Raw genomic sequence first — 18,352 nt, forward strand, 5'->3', positions numbered from 1 at the left:
AAACTTAAAATATATTGGAAAAGGAAATATTCTAAACCGATCAAGAACTTTCTATAGGAGACCAAATGAAAGAAGCAGTCTTTCTATTTCCAGCAGGGATTGGGTATAAAATAACACTGCATGTAGGAAGAAATTTAGAAAGGATGTACGTCAGAAAATTTTCCACATATTGTAAAAAAAGAAAAAAAGGGGGGGTAGCATATTTGCAAAAAGGGGTAAGAAAGTTCATTTCCTCATTTGTTCTTATTTACTGAAAATTAGAGTAATCAGAGTAATTAACACACATTTTTAGTATGTCTATTCCATATATACATTATACTTAGAACATTTTATAATGCTGTAATTTCATTTCATTTCTAAAGCAACTGAAAATATTTGCTGAAAATATGACAAAAATCTTCTCCAATAAGAAAAGATCATAAAATGGCATGATTTATTTTTCCCATGTTAACCTTTTTAAGTCATATAGCATTCACATGGTATTTTTTATAAATAAAGGTGCCTTGCGCTTTGCCATTTGACTTCCATTGATTTAAATTCTACTTCCTGATATAGCAGTGTATAGCAGCTGGCTCTACTGCTTACAGCTAGAGATTGATTAAAGACCACAGCCCAAGGAATTAAATTTCACTGAGCAAAATTTGACTCAGGTGAATTCAGTAGGAGCCACATGTAAAACCGGACTCAAAAAGGCAGTTTTAAAAATCCCATGTGGAAAAAGGTCAATATACATCATGTAAGAGACATACATATTAAATAATAAGGAATACAGAGACTGGAGGGTTCAGGAAATTGCAATGAAACACAGAACTTGGGGGTTCAGAGGAGGTTCATGTCAGTACTCATTATCACATGCACGTTTACATGCCTTTGTAAAATGGTTTAGTATCTAAGTACTTCATTTAGCAAACAAATGTTCCCACTGCAAAACTACCATCGCTGGTCATGCTGTCTCAGGAGAGTTATAAGCATGAAAAGTAATTTATCAACTGGTCACTAAGCAAAGAATAGGTATTGTGTGGAAAAGGGCCAGTGTCCTGGAGACTTGTGTCCCGTGAGGGACAGCATAAAAAAAAAATTGCCCACGCTTGTAGTTGCAAAGCAAACTTCCAAAATGTAAATAATAATGTGGACCTGAAACAATGGTTCAGAACAAGTTCCTCATATCAGTCTCAGCAAAGAAGCTGTTTCATTCTTCCTGAATAAAGCATACGTAAAAGGAGAGGAATTACCCTTTTGCGTATGCCTGCCCAGCCTACCATGACCAGAATCCCAGCGCGATGTGAAGAACAGACTGAGCTGAGTTTGTTTGGCGCATGGGGGATCATGGTTTATTTTCCTATTTCAAATCTGATCCACGGTCAGAGCAGCAGCAAATTGCATTGTCCCTGCCTGTGAGATGTTTACGGTGAGTCTAGGATACGGACTCAGGTGTTCTGCCGCCTAATGCCTTTCAGGTATTTCAGAGATTACAAAAGCATAATCTTTATGCTGAATTTATAGCTGAATTTTTAATTCAGTTAGAAACATGATATCTGGTAACTTTTATAAAGGCAAGTCCTTTACCTGAAACTTTAAGTAATTAACATGATTGTAAGCGTAGTTCAAAATAGCAGAAATAAGGTGGAACGTTATGATTATGGAAAGAAGCCACTGACTTGATCTTCAAGCACATGCTATAGCAAAAATGGACATCACAGAGTCATTCTGAAACATTAGCGTAAAACTCACACAGCAGCAAGATATAATTCAAGCTGTGAAATCACAGAAACAAACCACAGTAGATCATACAGGATATTAAAAAAAAAAATGCAAACCATTTTATTGGCTTCATCTCCACACAGAAAAACTCAGCTGGCTTTCTTAGGATTGCTTAATCTAAATGTAAGAGCTCCAAAGATGCAGCCACACAGAGACATCAGCATGTGCTATCAACTCTTAGACAATATAAACTCTCCAAGAATATTGAATCCATAACCTTGTTACTGGCATGTGACAAAACACAGGTCACCATGCCTCTGCTTTCATTTCGCAACCCATGCTAATTAGCTGGACCTGCTTTGTGTGCAGAAATCCTCTTTCCCTCACACTGTTGCTTTGCTGGGTAAACAGCCCCTCAGACTGATTGTGTGTGGTTACACTGTCTGAAACAGTCGCACAACTTGGCACTCCTTAGCTTTTGGGTTGCAGCAGATCCCAGGTATGCTCACCCATAAGGTGTAAGAGGAGGAGACATCTTGCTCCTAAGCACATTTGAATGGCTATCGGACCAAAGTCCTGAGAACTTGTTTCTGACAAATAGTATCTGACAGAATAATTATTCTCCTGATCATCACACCTCACATATTAATAATACTAGTATTATTAATATTGCCCCTGCGAACAAGCACAAGAAGGGAAGCATTTGCAGGACAGGTAAGGACGGTGCAAAATGATGAAGCTGTTTACTGCTGTATCTCAACGAGAACTCTCTTGGTTGGTTCCATTTTAGTGATAAAACAGAGAATTGCCTGACCCAAACATGATATGTCACTACATTATTTTGTCCAAAGGCTGTGGATGCCAGCAACTTGACCAGGTTTGCAGACCCCAGCCAGAACTACCATCTAATCAAAGCAGCTGAGTCTCTCTGAACAACTTGTTTCACAACACTTGGCTCTAAGACAGCTAAAGGTAAGGATTTTACACACCATGTTTTGGTCACGCTAGCAAGTTTTTTAAGTAACAATTTAAGCTTCCCTCTGCAAATAGTGCTCTGGAAATGGAACAGGTATAGTTTTACCATTCTATAATGGATATGGGAGAAGGATGATATTACCGACACTTGCTTGGCATGGATACCACCTTCTCTAACAGAAGGACAATGATAGCGTTGTATCACCAGGCTGGTATGTTTTGTGAAGTCCATTAACAGCTAAACAGCTACCAGTACAGATGTTTTCGGCAGGCGCTGCACTGGTTTCTGGAGTGGGCCCTCAGAGCCACACCTTGCTTTATTAACAATGATGGAGCTACACATAAACTGTGGAGTGAATTCAACAGCTGAGAATGCTGTACTCAGAGTAACACATTTTAAAAACATGGCTATTTATTTTAGCATTTGCAACAATACTTCTAGAAAAACATCTCCCTTTGAGCCCCAAGTTCTTGTCGTATAAACCAGTGCCCAGCTTTGCCCAACAAAGACAAACTTCTGCTCTGAAAAGAAATCCCGTAAAACTGACACAGAAAACGCCAAGTAATGTTAACTTCCACAGCTACTGGGCCAATGAGTTGCAGAAAAATAACGCTCACTTACGGTCATGAACTTCAGCACAATCCCAGTAATTGCCCTGGGAGGCACAGTGACGCAGAGATGTGCCTATGACTCAAAACACGTCCTCAGTTTTCTTTGTTCAGCAATGCGGCAATCTACTTGTAGCCAACGGCTGTCATCCTGCATTTTCTCAGCTCTTTGGTGAGTGAATTGAAAGACAGGGGCAAGGCTCAGAATACTCTCGTTAATCTCTCCGTCAGCCTTGTGTGGCGGGATCAGGTCTGGAGAGCACGTGTAAGGTGTAAGAGGAGGAGGCATCTTGCTCCCAAGTGCATTCGAATAGCTATCCGACCAAAGTCCCGAGATCCTGTTTCTGATGAATAGTATCTGACAGAACAATCCTTCTCCTGATCATCACACCTCCTTTTGGACTCATAGTCTATTAATTTATTTAATCCTGCAGCACTGAAGTCTGCAGTTCAGTATGACTCCATATTTATTTCCACCACACCATTCAAGACTGTCTGACCTCTATCATAACCTCTGAGCAGCTGCATCATACAAGTCACAATCCAGCCCTTTACAAGAAAATGTGTTTTTTAATTAATGCCAGCCCTGGAAACTCTGCTAACATCTTTGAAAGCTGGCTGTGTTCTTTAGCCCATACATCATCAGCCTATTAAAGATTTAATAGTACAAATCCTAACTCTTATCAAGAGCCCACTGAATTTAACGAGATCGTAGCTATTGTTTCAAATTGGTCCTGGGTGCGACTCTGCAATCTGTGGAGCTCTCCAATACGAAAACTCAGTGCTACGTATGGGAAAATATGAAGTCAGTGCAATTACAGACGAGTCCAGAAAGTAATGAAACAAGTCTTTTCAGGAGGGAGGGACACTAAGGGAGCTGTTCCACAGCCCAGGGTTGGAAAGGTTCTGTGAGGCTGATAGAGCTTAAACACACTAAAACATCCCTTTCTCGTTAAAATAGGCATCTCTGGGAACACTCACAGAAAGTTGAAAAATCAGGCATCCTTTCTACACAGCTACTTTTCACGGCAGATGTAAATTTATGGACTTCATACTCCTTCGACCTCTACTCTTCTATAGCAACTCAATGCTTTCCTATGTCTGGGAAAATCCAGGCTTCTTACAGTAAAGGAGATATATCTTGTGAGTCTTGCTATCCTCATGGATTTTCTTTCCTCCATCCCTGAGAAAAAGCTTTTTTGGCCAAACCTGAATGATGACTCAAAATGGTCCCTGTTAGCTGATTTGCTGCAGCGTCAACTTCTTTCCTTGTATCAGATATTTATAGAAATATAATGTCTAATTCCTTTTATAGTCTCACTGATTGTCTCCCATAGTTTGATCGTTATGATCTTTTCAGAGGTAAACTAAGACAAAATAACTCAGCAGTAGTTCATGTACTTAGTTGTCTCAGTCGATGTTTGCATAAGGATAATTGTTTTACAGTCAGAATGACAAATTTCAGAATGATTTCCTACTTTTTTAATTTAACTTCCTTGTTATAGAAAAGGCAGTTATTCCAGAAAACTGGGACAGACTTGAACCCAAATAATTGTAGGTGAAGGTAAAAAGTGAATTTCTGTTTTGGTGACCATGTGCAATGAATAATTTGTCCATAATAGTCACTGTGCTTATAGTATGGTTAGGGTTAGTCTCACAATGTTGCGAGCTAAGATAGTTTTCTGATAGTCTGGCATTGCCTCATTTCTCATCTCAACAGGCTCCTCTTTTTTCGGTTAGTGCAAGACCAATGTTGACAAGCATACTTGCTTTCCTCATTTCTTTTGGCATGATTTGGTGAGAATCCAATCTTCAGTAGTCTGAAGCTAGTCAGAAACCAATAGATCAATGACTTCACCTTAGTTCTTACAGGATTCCTTGAGTCTTCGTAACATCAGCTCAGCTTCACGTCTTTGTCTCTGCTTCCTTGCTTGCTCTTGCTGGATACTAACCAGGATTGCTTGTACTGCAAATTTCAAGGTCTCCTAGTGACTTCTTCCCCACTGCAGCCTGTGCTGCTGGAAGTCTCAGCCTCTGACAAATATCACTAACTGTCACATCCGCTAATCCATATTTATCTGCCAGAACAACAAACTTCTTTTTAACTCCATCTAAATAACACAGGTTAGCTTTAAAATGGACTCTTCCAGTAAACATTTTTTTCTTTCTTCAAAGCATGAAAAATCCTCTTTCCAGTCACTGTGTCCTTGAGCAGAAAAACTAAGAATTCAGAAATTTTGTCCTTTCAACCCCATCACTATGAGGAAACTCTGTTTCCTTTCTGCGTTATGCTACCAAAGCTGATGTCGTCTCTCAGGGAGGAATTGCTTGTTTGCTCCATCTACCATTACGTGATTCATTGCCCTCCTTGTTCAGTATGGGCAGAGGTCCGGGCAGTGCTCAGCAAATGCCACAGCTGCATGGTCCAGCCTCATAATGACTGAATTCAGTGAGATTTTACCTATCAATTTAAAGAGACACCTTTTATTATTGAAAGGCAATTCAATATTTCTCTCCATGACATCTTAGTCCTTTGTCAAAGCAAGCAGAGGTACTAATCAGTGTCCATCATGATGTCCACTATGAACTTAACTGAGACTGGTAATCAATTGTATAAGAACTATCGGAGAATAAGGTAGTGACCCTCCACCAGTACTTACCCAGGGCCATATCTGACACAGAAGTTAAAGCTGATTGACTAAATCAGTGTGCTCTGTGTCCATTGTGTCTGGATTTTGCAGAAAAATTGGCTGAAGTGATTTACGCACATTCACATGCAAAAATGGACTGAGCTGACCTGTTAATCAAAATATTTAAAGATTAAAACAATCCAGAGGAAAATACAAGCCATGTGTTCAACAGCTGCAAAATATTTAAGAAGTTTGTAGCAGACTTTTAGAAGCTTGAAAAATTCATTCAGGAGCTTTTATTAGAGGTTTACAAGGACTGACTGCTCCTTTTCAGAGGTACATACAATTTTTCCGTTTCCAGTGTAAATGAAGTGAATTGAGGATTCAAAATTGCAACTTACAGAACAGCAAAAGATCTGAAATGACAGGGCAAGGATATCAGGTCAGCCTCTGAGTTGCACACAGCTTTAGTGATTAGTACACAATGTAGATTTATACACAGCAAATTTAGACTTGTATATAGCAAATGCATAAGTAATTAAAAACTTGTGCAGATTCACTTCCAGATTTTATAAGCTTAAATGATCTTTTAAAAATTGTGATCTGACTTTGGGACTCACAAAAAAAAAATGTAAATTTTCTGCTCTCCTGTTTCATTAAAAATATTTTGACACAGCTGTCCATCCTAAAATATGTATAGTATTCACATGGCATATTAGGCATTCAAGCCAGCATAGAAGTCTCTAACCAAAACTTCTGCATTCCTAACAGATTAAACCACATTATGTTACAGAAAGTCTTTGTAATGAAGTTGTATTGAATAATTCTGCCCTTCTCCAGTCATCAGCATTTCACATGAGCATGCTGTTTGTCTCTCCCGAAATTCCCTCAGTGTAGGCTAGGTCCTGTAGCCAGGCATCTCTACCTGAAATTCCAATTGGAAATAACAAAATTAAAGAAGAGCTTACAGAACCGGATGCTGGCAGACCATGGACAGAGTCTATAAGGCCTCTCTGGAAAGTTTCCTTCCAGCTGCTTTCTTTCTTAGACCGAGGAAATGCCAAATCTCAATTTCCTGCCGTCACTGGATGATTTCTACCATTATTTCAGTGAAATTTTCTTACATGACTATTGGAAATACTGTACGCCAGGTTTCCTAAATAATTGCTGAAGCCCCTTTCGCATCTCTTCCTCAGACTCTCCCTTTGCTCCACATGGTAAGTGAAGCATTTGGCCCTTTTTTTTTTGGATTATGGTTCATATTTAATTTACTGCATTTTGCGACAACTCATCTTTAGCTTGTTTTCCAAATATAGTTGGCTCCTTGAAACCATGGTAAAAACCACTCAATCGCTGGTCTCAAGCATATCCCCAAAAGCTAAGTGTGGTCTCTTATGGTCTCTCACAGCTTCCTACTACTTCATTTTACCCTTGAGTTCATTAATTTTTCAACAATGATTTCTTTTGCACTCCTTGCTTTGAGTCCCCTCCCCTGTTTTCTTCTTCAAGATGTGGAGACATTGCAGGCAAATTTTATAGCCTCCGTATTTTTCCCCCCTTGACACCTTGATGCTTATGACAGTGGAAAAAAGTTTTGGGGAAAAGGTTTGTCAACTCTTCTTTTTCTCAGCTTGGTCTTCTCCTGTTTCTATTTTCATTCCATCAGTTCCTCCTTCTATAAATCCTTCTTGCTTCAAACCATTTCGAGGGCTTGACAAACCATTCGAACTCCAAGCTGGTATCTTCTCCCTCTCCATCCTCTCCTCAATTCTGCTCCAACAGCAACAGCAGAATAAAGCAACTAGGTAACATGCCAACATTAACAACATAATTAGAAGCCATTAAGAGGTTTCAGTTGGCTTTCATCCCAGTTTTTGACAGTACTTCATTGCACTTTAATTGTGGAAATAATATATTGCCTCCCTTTAAGAGAAATGCTTTTTGAAAATAAAACCTCAGTCACAAGGATATTAACACAGCAATTTGACTATGCATAACATATTTGTTATTCACAAAACTGTCATACCATAAAAAAATAGAGTGGATGAATAATCCAAGAAATCTTAATAGTATCTTCTGTATGGTAACACAGGTACTTTGATCATTATGTATATCAAAAATGTAATACATAATTCAACTTTATTTTGCTTTCTGAATATAGCTTTTTTTTTCCCTGACTTAGACTAGAAAATGAAGACAAGGATTACACTCAGTTTTGCAAGGGCAAAATATATATACCAATAAATAAAACATACCAGTAAATAAAACATGAGTCCAGGAAGGGAGTTCAGCCCCAGCTCACAAACACTCACACTGCTGAATTCATGGCGCACTCCGCAGCAGAATTTGACCCTCCATAACTAGCCCTCTGCCAGACAGCGCAGGAGCGCAGGTCCAGCGCAGCCCCGTATGCACCTCGGGTGCTGCCACCCTGTTTCGAGGAAGCCAAACGGAGCAGCTGGAGTGGCCCCCCCTGCCACTGCAGCTGGTCTCCAAGCATCACTCTCAGCCTCACTTTCTTTCTAGGAAAGACAGAGTCTGCTGTGCTAGGTGGGACGCTTGCACAGGACAAGAGATTGTCGGGAAAGCTTACAGCTTAAATACAGAAAAATGAGAATTAATTAGAAGGAGGAAGCGTAACTCTCCATTTTATTGATCTCGTCATTGCTGCCCCATGATGCCAAACCATCTTTTTTAATTTGTCTAATACTTTCTATTGCTTGCAACTCTGCCAGCACTCCAGATTTTCCAAATATCATGTTTGACTCAGACTTTTACAGTTTTTGTGTGTGTCTGCTTATCTACACACATGCACATATGAGTATAATCTGATCCAAGCCATTTCATTTATATTTAATATATTCATACTCGATCCTGCCAAAAGCAAGTGAAAGAAACAATCCGTGAAATCACGATCATGGTAACACATCACTGAAACAAATAGAAGGATGGTACCCGGAACTAAGAACGCTCATACTGGCTGGGAAGTAGACTCAGCTGCAATGCTTTGGTTTTGTTTTTAAGAAATTCCTTTGTGCCACTGGGATACAAACAAAACAAAGTGCTAGAAATAACTTCATCTCATTTAATTATATCTGCTAATACTTTATTTAACTTTTGAACATAGATGACAGACATTTTAGGAGAAAAGGGTATAAAATTCATAATCAGAGGTTCAACAGCACCCTTCATGTGAAATGACCTGCAATTAAAAAATGTTTTATGCTAAATGGAAGAAAATTAACAGAGCAACATTTTATTTCCAAGACTTCATTTCCTTGCTTTGATATACAATTCTGATGGCTCAGAATTTGTAATCAGCCGTTACCTAGCTTATCTACACAGAGATGGCAAAGACAGAAATTCAGACATTTAGAGCTACTTGATGTATTTTTGAAGGAAATTATATAAAATACAAATTTCCCTGTTTTGTGTAATCCATGCTGGAATATACCATTCTTTAGATACTATCTCAGTTATTACTGTCCCTACCTCACACCATTCCTTTATATCTGCTTTTGCAAAGTTGCCAACCTTATATAGTAGTATTATTTTAACATGTGGCATTATTGTGTAAATTTTACTAGGAAAAGTAATTAACTTTAATAGGACTGCCTTTCTCTATAATAGCAGAGTACAGTAATTACATTTAACAGAAGCCATGACTTTTAAACAGAAATGCATGGCAATGTACATTTAATAAAATTAATTTTTAAAAAGTCTAGCAATACAAGACTATCAAACTCCACACATATATTAATGCTATGCTAATAGAGGATTTTCAGGTTTTAAAGTTGGCGATACTGGAATAAACCAAAGTTACAAAAATAATTGATTTTCTGGTTCATTGGCTAAACCAAAGGGAAAAAAATGTTTGCAAGATCAGTCTGAAAATAAACAAAATACCAAATTATTTTGAGGTGGATCAAAACATTTAGTTGTTCAAAGTGTAACTTTTCCTTGCATTTAACCCTTCTATTAACCTTTTCAATTATTCAAAGAATATGTCATTTTCAAAACCAATAAATACTGAAACATTTTGACACATATCAAGTAGAGTTTCTTTCCCCAGACACTCTGAATGAAACTATTCATTACATTCGACCCCAGTCTGTGAATAACTGTGACCCTTACAAAACTGCAATAATTCAAAGAATCTGGGAAGTTCCTGACTGGATTGGGAAATTAAAAGGATATGTGAGTTTATTAACAATGAAGAGTTTCAGAAAGAAACTTAAACTGAGCAAAGCAGAGAAGGTTTTAGGAGCAGTGACCTGTGCCTGGGTCTCCTCCTCTACAAAGTGACACCTTAACCACTAAGTTATAATAATAACTAACATGATAACATACTAAGCCATGTTTCTTTGCTCCATGAATCTCAAATTCTTTTCTGCAAAGTAGCACATCTTTAAGAAAAAACTAACTTCCTTAGGACATTCTCCTGGAAGGTTGGTTCAATTACCTTTAGTCAAAAGACCTGAAGCTAGGCTTCTTATTTTTCTATTAGTTGTTTGGCAGCATGCTTAAGTATGCTTTCAGTAGCAGGACATGCTATACATGCTCAGAAGAGGCAGCAAGTCGGCAGTTCAAGCAGTGCTTACATACCATTTTTAAACAGCTGGCAAACACATAACTCAGTCTGGGAGCCCAGGATGGGATCACATAAACGGAGGCACACAGCTGACCATAGTGGGTTTTTTGGTTTGGGTTTGTTTTTTTTTTAAATGAATTAAGACCTGCAAAAGCATCATGACTAAGGCTTTCAGACACGAGCCCTGTCCTTTGGATCCCTGCAGAAAAGGATTCCTTGAAGTCCAGAGCGTGCTGCTAAATTTAAGACACCACCAGAGCTGATCTTTCATTACACATCCTCCCTTTGTTGCACTCCACAAGCTTTTTGTGCAGGGCAACATTTTCAAAGACTGATACTAAAAAAGCCTCAAACATTATGCTAGCTCCTATCAGCTGAGTACTTTACCAATAAAACTAGTTTATCTTGCATAATGTAACAATAATATCCTTAAAGTAAGTGAGAAATAAGTTAAAGTGAAATATCAGACTGCACATGGAAAATTGGCAGAATATATTTATCACCACAGACTAGAAGTCTAGACAGCAGTCAAGATAGATTAAAATAGTATCTCTCTCAAAGAATAAAAGCAATAGTGTGCTCATAAACCTATGCAAACAAGGGAAAAGAATCTCTGAGTAAGTTATAGAAGAGAGCAATCAACAAATTTCACAGGAACTGAACAAAACAATGAGATTTTGAACAACTGTAATCACTAAAAATAAGGAAATAAAGAACTCTGCCAGTATTCTTTGCTCAAGCAAAATTACCACTTAAATCCATGGAAACTCTGTCTCGGGAAAAACTTGAAGTATTGGAAGAAAACGAGTACATATTTTAAAATGAATTTTCAGTATGGCTTAACAACACTGGTCAAGAAAGCGAGAAGAAGAAATGTTATAGTAAATTCATGGTATCAACAAAATCCTTACACAGAATCATTTTGAAAGCTTCAGATTACTTTTTTATTCTTCCATCATCACTCAATTAGTCATTCTGGCCTTGATTCTGCTAAATCCATGTATAAACTGGGAATAGAAGAAAAAACGGGTCTCAAAACCTTCTTATTACACAGTCTAGCAATATTTTAAAATAAGGACTCACGTCTGAATTCAAGAGAGGCTGAGGTATGGAGAGGACCAAGGGAAAGAGGAAGCTGAGAACCGAAATGAATTTGGCCCTGGAAAGGGTTGCCAAGGGAAACAGGGTATTTCTGTGACAGTCAGGTTGCTGGGGCAGGAGCCCAGGAGAGGAAGCCCTCCGCGCCGGGGCCATTCGGCCCCAGCCAGTCCCACTGCCATGGCTAATCCAGCCCCTCAGCACTTGCCGGGGATAGAGGAAAGATTCCCCTCCACCTTTGGGGGAAGGTATCTCTTCCCAGGCCATGTTAGAAAAAGGGAATTACCTACAAGCCATTGCATATGCATGCTTGCTTTACTGCCGCCTTGGCGAGGCCGAGAGATCCCGTCCCATGCCCAGCCCGCCCAGCTGTGCGCCTCCTTCCAGTCTCCGTGCCGGGAATGTCCACAGCACCGCAGGACACCGGACCAAAACACTTGCCATACATGGCTAAGTGAGCCTGCAGAAAGGGGGACTCGCCTCGCTCCTCTAAACCTTATTTTCTTGATCCACACGCAACTCCAGTGATGACTAAATCTCTTATTTAGTTTCCATCCTAGGGAGTACAGTTATTTACACTGCCCTTCATCCAGTCACTTCAGTAATAGCTGTGGTAAAGCTCCCATTTTAATGCAGACAGTTACTCTGGATTTTGTCTCTCTCTCTCTTTTATGGCTTGATCTTCAAGCGAGTCAGTGAGGTCTTCAGAGAAAAGACTGCAAAAGGACAGGCCAGCACAATAACTTGTTACTGTGGCAGCGGGCTCCAAATTCCTATTCTTGAGATAAAACAGCAAAGTGAAATCTAGATACCTGACATTAATTTCCTATTGAATGCCCAGGAAACCTAACAAAGAAAAACATAATTCTCTAATATCTTACTGACCCCTCCATACGTCTTCTTGAAGTCTGAATCACTGCCATAAACCTTGGTAAATCCAAAGCTAAATAACTGCAACCAGCAATAAATTCAGCCAATGATGGGGACATTCCCTCTTGATCCAACACTTACAGATTTAAAAATAATTGATTTATGTTTAAATGTTTGTTAAAGAAAAAGCAGAAGAGAAAATCCTACAAGGGTGTTAAGATACGTAATGCAGAGAATCCAGCTCTAACTTGCTGCTATTTGTAGCCTACTCTCCAAAGGAGCTCCAACTTTTACTTTATATCCTGCGTGATTCACATGTGTAACTCGCTTCAGCAAGGCATCCTAGGTATGAAGAAATGAGTAAGGCACACTGGCACATTGGTAAGGTACATGAAGAGAAAGTTTCAAGAACAGCCACTGTCAGAGAGAATAAAAAGATTAAAATATCAAACAAAATTGTAACAAAGTAAAATAACACAAAGAGGAAAAAAGGCATTCAGTTCTACAGATGTGTGTTTTTCTGATAAAAGCAACATTCTTCATTTAAACTATAACAAGAAATGGCTGGCACAGGTTCCAATACAGTGCAGCTTGTGTCACTATTTCTGACAGACGCGCGACTCTTACAAGATCTTATCGTGATGAAAGCAGAATTCTTCATCTGTTTCAATAAACCAGTGTTTCTACTGAAGTCCCTTAAGACCCCCACTGAAAAACTGTAAAAATGTTTACATAACATAAATTGCTCGTCTTCAAGCTATTAAAATCAGTTCCTCGTGCGCCTAAGGTTAAACATATACAAAATATCTGCAAGACTGGGGATTTAGAGAACGGCTGCATATCTGTAAAAGTTGTTTTAGCACTTAGTAAAACATTAGCTGGAGCAACAATGTGGAAAGCAGCATTGTAGATAACAGCTTGCTTTTTCGGTGTAAAAGACAATAATCCCCCATTACGGTTTTACGAGGCAACGAGCTGATTTTTGAGAGCAGCGTTCGACATCTGTATCATAAAGCCTCACCACTACGGCTGGGATTTCACTTTCAATCCTTTTCCATTTCCACACTTTTAAGAAGGAAAAAAGAGTTTCTTATTTTATCAAAATGGCTTTGATTTAAAAACAAAAATGTTTAGCTATTAGATCATGTTACAAGCAAGTCATTTTTGGGCTTTAAGCTTTTCTGTGAAGCTGCAGGTTGACTGATGCAGCATTTTTCTGCTGGGACAGCTCAGAAGTGCTACTGGAAAGAATCACCAAATTCTTCAAGAATTTAATGAATACTTTGTGAAGTCAGTTTTTAAATGGTGACCTATCCAGACCATCAGCTGCAGCTCAGACAAATGGCATCTTCTCAATATAGTTATGAACTTTCAAAAATATGTTTCAATTCAATTATCATCACTGTCATCAATATTTGAGCTGTAAAATTCATACTCTTGTTCCCTTTACTTATGATGAGCAAATGCTGCATCAACCAACAAACCATTTCACCAATCCATTACATTAAATGCATAAAACTCGCATGTGGAGACCTTTTAACCACAAATGGCTGTAAAACTGTGTACACTGTGTAGTTCTGTATATGAGCTAAGGGTATTTGTAACAATTTTAAAAAACTGAATATTTGATAGCTTTGTCTAGACACATACATTACACAAGTCCAGCTACAATTAAAACATACTTCTGTACTCAATAATACAAAGACAATGATTTTCTGAGTGCAAAAAGATCAGTCGAATATCCTTCTACGGAGTTAGATAAAACAGTTGAGGACATAATACCCTGAGCCAGTCCCAACCTAGCACCTCCTGACCTGTCACAGCAGATTAGGTGAATATTTCTCATCTGCTTCGCTGCAAGGACACCCTCGCTTAAACAGCCTTCAGCTAAACTTCAAAGACTGATGATGGGAAACTTAAGCAAAGCCAACTAAATTTGTGCTGTAACAGATGAGAAGTGTTCACACAACCCCCTTGCTATAGTCCAGTTGTTAAGTGTGATGATCTCCATCTGGGCATTTTATACCATGGCAGGTGCTTCTAAGCAATTGCTTTTTGTGGTTCCTCCTTACCAGCTTAAACCAAAGTACTGCAGCTGCAGCAGTTATAACTTATACATCCTTTTCCCACCACAAGTCTGCAGATGGGCATTTAGTTCAGATTAACCAAGTCCTTTCACACTGCAGTTTAGTGCATCTAGAAACTGAATTAAAATAGAATCAAATAGCATACACAAACTCAGCCTAAAATAAGAAAAAGTATGACTTACAGCCAACTACGTTACTCTTGTAAAAGCTATGAAGGAGGCCAATTACCAGCTTGTAAGACAGTTATGATGCTGACAACAGCAAAAGTAGCAACTGTTTCAAGATACCCACCCTCCCCATCTTCAGCAGCTGGGGTTTATCGTCCCTCCTGAAGATCTGGCAGACAAGGAGTGCTCACACAAAGCACCTTGCTTCAGAGCAGCCAGTGAAATTAGGTAGCTTGGGCAGATCATCTATCCTCCTCTCGCACAAGCCTGAAACCAGCTCTGGCTGCTGCTGTCCTGCGTCTCTGGTCACTTGGGCAAGTTCTGAGTTTTGCATATCTTCCTTGCAAAGACTCTTTGCAGACAATAACAGCACAAAGGAGTATAAAAATAGATATTAATTAATAATATAATTAACTACATAGCTAGAACAGTACAAGACTAAGCATTAATGCGTATTATTATGTTCACCACCCCAGATAAGACACATGCTAAGACCATTGCCTGGTCAGCAAAGAGAGCCAGGTGGGTCAGAGCAGGACTCTGAGGTACCTCAGGACAGGCTGGTCCTCAGTGTGGCTGAGTCACTATTTTCAGTCGCTGCTTTCTTCCTTAAGTTTTATATCAGATCTTTTGCTCTTGAATCCTTGAGCTGCCAACTGTGACATCTCAAAAACTATACTTATATGTTTTTAATTTTCCCCATCAGAGATTAAGGGATAGGGAGAGGGAGGGACAGGCTAAGGATAAAGGATGTAAAATTTAGTGCATTTTTTAATACTGATAACATAGGCACAGGCTGAACAGCTCACAGTAAGCAACAGTACAGCAGTAAAAGTATAATACGGTAGAAAAATAATCTCTATATAACAGCTTTGTTTTAGAAAAGAAGCTCTAAATGTTTCTGAAAAATGTTTCCCTCAATGAAGGAGTTTGAATTCAGACTTACAGGCCTTATCCAACCAGAAGTAAGCAATTAGTTGTCCCAGTAATAACTGTATCATTCAATTTCTTTTCTCCACATAATTTTTATGGCTAAAGAGAGTTCTGTCCTCTACAAACATGAGTTGTCCTTTACAGAACTTATTAAGTTCTAAAAACTGAGTTCTGATTTTTCTGATCATGTTAATAACAAAAACTTCTGCTTCATCCATATTAACCATAAGATAACATTTTTTTCTTTACTTAACCATACAGCCAGGATGCACGTTTCCCAGTCTCTCAATTATTTATAAGCAAAAACTAATCACTAATACCCTCACTGGTATCTGTTGCATCTCCTCTAATCTTTTGCTGCTTGTCCCAGAGTTGAGGATCTCTCATCATTCACACTATGCACCCGTGATGCCTCCGTTACCTTCGTGCAGCAGAGGCAGGCAGGCGGCAGGTTGATACGCACACACATCTTTCCTCAGCGTGTGAGCAGAGGCAAGACAAGAGCATCGACCCAAACCTGGGCAATAAATACAGCAGATGGGTAGACCAGACCTGGTCTAACCACAACCAATATATGCTTTCATGGGCCTTTATCCATCAAAGCATCAAATATGCATTCATTTTAAGACACACTCAAAATTAATCACATTCTTCAACGTGTTGCTGAACAAAGTTCATAGTCCATAAAATAAGGCTGGGGCACATTGCCCCCAGAGTTAGGTACTGAAACTTCTTACAGGATCATGGAAAGAATTAGGCCCATCAGAGTGGGTCCAAAACAACCAGCAAACTGAGAAACTGGGTTTTTTATAGCCGTGAGCAGTTCCAGGAATAACAAGCTCAAAGGCAAGATGCTCCCGAAAGCCTCCCCATGCATGGGCTGGATAATACAATTCATTCAGAGGAGAGGAATTCCTAGGAACTGATAGTATTAAGGGCTCAAAGACTCCAACTTTTGGAAAACAGGATAAGGAGACACAGACAGACTCCTCTACTTTCAGCATCCCTCTCTCCCTCCTCCCACTCCGTATCTGAGAAGAAGGGACAACCAGAACAGCTGTATCAGGGCTTCATGCAGGCAGTGACCATCAAAGAATAAATCACCCTGAGAAAGCAGAGAGAGTCACATGCAGAGGAGGACAAGAGGAATAGGAGGCTCAGCAGGCAAAGGCAAGACTGGCTGATCCAAGGAGCAGAACACATGAGGCACATGTTCCTTTTGCACAGGCTCAGTGTGCTGTCAGACATCAGCTTTGGTAAATTCTCCCAGAACCTGCCCTAAATCAAATTCCAGAACACATCAGTAATGTCCTGCACTTGATGCAGCCAAGGTCCCTTGGAACTGTGCCCTGAAATTACTCCACATGTTATCTATCGAGTTTCATACCCTAGAGAAGAAACAGTGCTGCTTTATCTGTGGTTAATCAAAAAAATTTGTTCCAAAATTACGGCTTCCAGAAATGGATCTAGCACAGGGTGATTGATACCTCCTGTCTGATCGATAAACCTGTGAAAAGAGGAAATCAAAGATGAGGATGTAGCATTCAAAAGTAGGCACCTTGATTCCATCTCAATCCCATTTTAGCAAGACAAACCTCTCTGGGAGCTCAGCTGTATTCCCTAACACATGATTAAAGTATATATGATATTCCTCAGCACAAACTGGCTCAGTAGGAGAGTTCAGTCAGACTTCTCCCAGACAAAAACCAGCCCACTCCATTTGGAAGCACAGAGAGACTCCACATTTTTGTGCACAGTCTTTCCTCCAAATCAGAACAGTGAAGACCCAGGTGACACATCAGTGTTGTCCAGATGTACGAAAACATTAGGCATTTAACACATCATTGTATTCGTCCCTCTTAAACAGTGCTTTATAAAGACAATGAGCTTAAGCATAAGCCATGCTGCACCAAAAGGGCATGCTTGGGCTAGCCTGGGACAGGTTTCCAGTAGGCCATGATCTGATTCCAATGAAATTACCAGAAACGTTATCATTGGTTTCAAAGAAAGTGGAATCATGATCCTAGAACATTACTTCAAATTGAAAGGCTCTAAAGGAAAATTTTCCAGAAATCCTTTACTGTGCCGTAACATTTTCACACACAAACATACACAGTACTTGTAACACAGCTCAATTAGAGTTTCTTGGAGGTAAGCCGAGGCTCAGTCAGGCACCGGACCACAGCAGCTCTGCACTCTTGCAGTAACTCATGCACTAAATCAAATTCCAGCAGCACTGACATGGTGGCTGAGAAAGTGCACCACTATACCTTGTTCCAGGAAGTCAGGCATTGCCCCACTTAGTTACTCACCATTTAGGGTAAGCTACTCTTCCACAGACAGTTATAATCTTTTCCTGCTGCTCAAATGAACTGAAGATAGCATCTGGGTTTTACAGCAGGACTGTTGCAACACTGCTGAGGTTGTGACTGATAGAAACCCCCATTTGCTCGTTGAAGCTCCCCGTGCTGTCAGAGTGTAGCTCCAGCGAGTATTGGAATGCATTTTAATTCTTATTTTAAAATGATTTCAGAAATGCAGAGGATATTTTGAAGAAGGTAGATCTCAGGAATAACTTGTCTTTCTTCATTCAGCAATGTATTTTCTTTCAAAGATAGGATAGGAATCCAATTTTGGGGACCACATTTTACATCATGCTAAGACCTGAAAAAAAATCAATTAAATTAAATG

The 18,352-nt window shown here is 39.4% G+C and overlaps 1 long non-coding RNA gene across 1 annotated transcript in view; it reads right to left on the reverse strand.

Annotated features, from left to right (window-relative positions):
* Positions 1-8,994: 8,994 nt before the first annotated feature.
* The window catches only part of LOC112986929 (uncharacterized), a 29,648-nt gene continuing 20,290 nt past the window's right edge, over positions 8,995-18,352 (reverse strand). The window contains exons 2-3 of the long non-coding RNA XR_003260137.2: positions 17,974-18,325; positions 8,995-17,168 (exon numbers count right to left, since the gene is read on the reverse strand). This is a non-coding gene — a long non-coding RNA (uncharacterized LOC112986929). The remainder of the gene's footprint in view (positions 17,169-17,973; positions 18,326-18,352) is intronic.

The sequence above is a fragment of the Dromaius novaehollandiae genome, chromosome 8, assembly GCF_036370855.1.
Source record: "Dromaius novaehollandiae isolate bDroNov1 chromosome 8, bDroNov1.hap1, whole genome shotgun sequence".
Lineage (NCBI taxonomy): Eukaryota > Metazoa > Chordata > Aves > Casuariiformes > Dromaiidae > Dromaius > Dromaius novaehollandiae.